The 3,985-nt window shown below is 49.2% G+C and overlaps 1 pseudogene; it reads left to right on the top strand.

Annotated features, from left to right (window-relative positions):
• Positions 1-1,117: 1,117 nt before the first annotated feature.
• Positions 1,118-2,471, top strand: LOC142444620 (eukaryotic translation initiation factor 4H pseudogene; annotated as a pseudogene).
• The last annotated feature ends 1,514 nt before the right edge of the window (positions 2,472-3,985 follow it).

Raw genomic sequence — 3,985 nt, 5'->3', positions numbered from 1 at the left:
GTCAATTCATCTCCTTAATGCCCTTCTTTATTTTTCGCTGATCCACTATTTTATCAATCATGATATTCTTTTCCAGGGGCTGGTCTCACCTCATACCATGTCCTGAGTATGTAATAAAAAGTCACCCTTCTAAAGAAGTATACTGTCTGTAGTCCTTCCAAGATAAACTTGTTTGTCCTTCTGATAGCCCATGATACTTTCAATATTCTTTTCCAAGCCCTTAATTAAAATGCTTCAATTTCTCTGTGGTCTTCTTTTCTACAATGTCCAAATTTTACATGCATGTGTTATAAGGGATAGGAGGAAGGAATTGAGAATTTCCTGCTCTAAAGTATTTGTGCAGGTAGTGAACCAGCATATGGTCATTTGATGGTGAATTAGTTGTACACGTGTATTGCAAACTCTAGGTCAACATAATGATAAAGGAGTCACAATAATTAAAAATGTGTATGTTCTGAAAACAAAGTCAAAATTTGTGAGACAAGAATTGATAGCACTTTAAGGAGAAATGTAAAAATCCACTATCATAGTGGGAGAATTCAGACCCCTCTAACAGTAATTGAGAGATTAAACAGACAGAATATTATTAATGATATTTTTAACTGAACATAAACCTAATACCATCCAATCAATTCTAAAGTACCCCCTAGATTTTCCAAATCAGTAATCTTTATGGAACAGATTGCCACATCTTTCTGCCACAGAGCAAATGGTGGGTTCACATGCTTAAACTTTGGAATAGAAGCCGGGTCCTTAACTACAATGCCATCCAGGCTCCTTTGAACAGAACATACCACCTATCAAATGGATCTAATTGGCCTTTATAGCAACCGCAAAATACATATTCTTCTCAAGTTCACTTGGACCACCAAGATAAATCACATTCTGGGTCATATGACACAACATAAAAAATTGAACAGAATACAAATCATACAAATTATGCTCTCAGTTCACAATGAAATTAAATTTGAGGGGCCGGAGTGCGCGCCGGGGCCAGGAGCGGCCCGGCGTGCGTGCGTGCGCGCGCGCGTGCGTGCGTGCGATTTGCGATCAGGCGGAGCGGCGGACAGCCCCGCGGCAGGGCGGGGGGAGTTATATTGCGGGGTCCTTCCTCGCTCGCCCTGGTTCCTCACGGAGCGGAGACTGCAAATGGTGGACTTCGATACCTACGACGATCGGGCCTACAGCAGCTTCGGCGGCGGCAGAGGGTCCCGCGGCAGTGCTGGCGGCCATGGTTCCCGCAGCCAGAAGGAACTGCCCACGGAGCCCCCCTACACGGCTTATGTAGGAAATCTACCCTTTAATACAGTTCAGGGTGACATAGACGCTATCTTTAAGGATCTCAGCATTCGGAGTGTACGGCTAGTCAGAGACAAAGACACAGACAAATTCAAAGGCTTCTGCTACGTGGAGTTTGACGAGGTGGACTCCCTCAACGAAGCGCTGACTTACGACGGCGCGCTGTTGGGTGACCGGTCATTGCGTGTGGACATTGCAGAAGGCAGAAAACAAGATAAAGGCGGCTTTGGCTTCAGGAAAGGTGGACCAGATGACAGAGGCATGGGTGGCTCTCGAGAATCAAGAGGTGGCTGGGATTCCCGGGAGGACTTCAATTCCGGCTTCCGGGATGACTTCTTAGGCGGCAGGGGCGGCAGTCGCCCCGGGGACCAGCGAACAGGCCCCCCAATGGGGGGGAGTCATTTCCGAGACGGCCCTCCCCTTCGAGGGTCCGGCATGGACTTCAGAGAACCCACAGAAGAGGAACGAGCACAGAGACCTCGGCTCCAGCTCAAACCCCTAACAGTCGCGACGCCCCTCAATCAAGTAGCCAACCCCAATTCTGCCATCTTTGGGGGAGCCAGGCCCAGAGAGGAAGTGGTTCAGAAAGAGCAAGAATGAGCCTGCGGTGCTCAGGGCATCGGGTGTGGGGTGCGTTAGAGCAAGCCCACAGCCTGGTCAGCCCCCCGACCGGCTGCTCCGCAGTCCTCATTCCCGCGCCCGACACGCGTCCTCCTTTCTCACGACGGAAACACAGAGCTTGTGAATGCATGTCACCTGTTAACAAGTGGTTTCTAGTACATTCTTGGCTGTATCTATCTAGTGCCTGTTTTGTGCTTCTCTCGCTCTCCCACCACCATCACCTCTTGCCCATTTTTCCTTCTGTTCTTTCGCTCCGTTTCCTGGCGGCACATACATGGTTTTCTGTAGAGGACCGACGGCAACCCATCGCTCGCTCTCTCTCACTCTCGCTCGCTCTTGCACTCTCTCTCTCTCTCTCTTTACTTTAGACTCATGGCCAGACCCCAGTTGTCCCCTTGGCTTCTCCTCTGTGCTTCTCTTCTGACCTGCAGGTTGAGTTCTGTGTCGCTGTGACTTCCAGGGGGGAGAAAGATCCAGAAGAGTCACAGACACATTGGAGGGGCCTCGCAGTTGTGTTCAGATGAGTGTGCAGAGTTGGAACCACGCCCCGACCCCCCCATTTGCAAAGGAAAGGAATGGTCCCAGCTGCAGGCTGAACCTGGCCCCATTTCTGCTGCCCCTCCTCTCCCCAGATGGTGTGTTTCGGCCAAAGGGGCTTGCTTTTCTAGGGTGAGCCCTCAAAGGAGAGACTGGGCGGGTGGGATGTTGCATGGAGGACAGCTGGGAGGCTGAGTGCTGCCCCTTCAAGACCATGGGCCCAACGGGGTCAACTCCTGACCTGTCGTGTGAGGGCTCTTCCCTCTGACTAGATGTAGCCAGCCGACATCATCTGTGTCTGAGGGAAGAGGCACTTTGGGGAAGGAGGCAGGGGCGACTGGGCCCAGCCCAGCCCACCTGACATTGGCCACTGGTGTTTGCTAAAGCCATGTTGTCTGTGTGCTTGGTGCTTGTCCCTCCCTCGTGTGTAGCTCGTCCGGGTAGTGGAAATGGGCTAGAATCTGGCACTTCCCTCTTTTACTTGGTAATTTGGAAACAGCTCGGGAAGCTTTGCATCCCCTCTTGGGGCTGTCGGTCAGTCCCAGCCTGGCTGCCCCCTCGGCTTCTTTAGGGCAGCGTGCTTTATTCCCGCCCAGAGTGTCTTCCTCCAGGTAGCCAGGCAGGCCACTGCTTTTGACCTTGAGTTGCTCTTTGCTGACAACATACATGTCCTCTCCGCCCCCGAGTCCCTGCCTGCCCTGGGTAGTAGTAGTTCTGGGGCAGTCAGCAGCTCAAGTCCTAGGGACAGAGGAGCTGGCAGGGTGGTAGGGAGGACTGGTGAGGTGACCTGGCCTGGGCCAGGGTCCCTGTGCTAAGTAGCTGGTCAACGTTGACTTTCGGTGTCTGTAGCACAAGGTCCGGTTCCCAGCAACATTCACAGAACTCGGCTTCCTCCCTTCCCTGCTCCCGCCTGTCTTCTCTGCTTCTACGACAAGAACCATTTGTGTAGCACCCACACTTATTAATTTAAGAAAGACATGCATTATGTGGTTGGATCAAACCTGATGCTTTCAGATGACCTCCTTACATCTTCCATGTGGAAAAGACGAACCCAACCCTCGGGGCCACCCCAGGTGACTCTAATGTAAGAATGGGATTCCAAACACTTAACACATTCAACTGTATGACAGAAAGGAAATCTATGGATACGGTATTTTGTGAATGATCTTTTAAATAAAAGAAAACCTTACGTAACAAAAAAAAGAGAAATTAAATTTGAAACCTATAAAAGAGATGGTTGGACAATCCCCCCAATATTTGGAGTTTGAAAAAAACACAATTCTAAACAGTAAATATGTAAAAAGGGAAGTCTCAAGAAAAAAATTTTTAATTGTTTCAACTAGAAGAAAATGCTAATTTCTCAAATTTTGTGAAATTGAGTGAAAGCGGTGCTTAAGAGGATACTTATAATATTAGATGTATAGTCAGAAGTAAATGGCACAAAACATGCACCTGTTTCTTTACATTCATTTTCATAATTCAAAGTGCTTCCCTTTTCTTCGTCTATACCTGATAAACACAAAGATCT

Source organism: Tenrec ecaudatus, chromosome 4 (assembly GCF_050624435.1).
Source record: "Tenrec ecaudatus isolate mTenEca1 chromosome 4, mTenEca1.hap1, whole genome shotgun sequence".
Lineage (NCBI taxonomy): Eukaryota > Metazoa > Chordata > Mammalia > Afrosoricida > Tenrecidae > Tenrec > Tenrec ecaudatus.
Note: the sequence above shows the minus strand (reverse complement) of the source record. Positions and strands in the feature narration are given on the sequence as shown.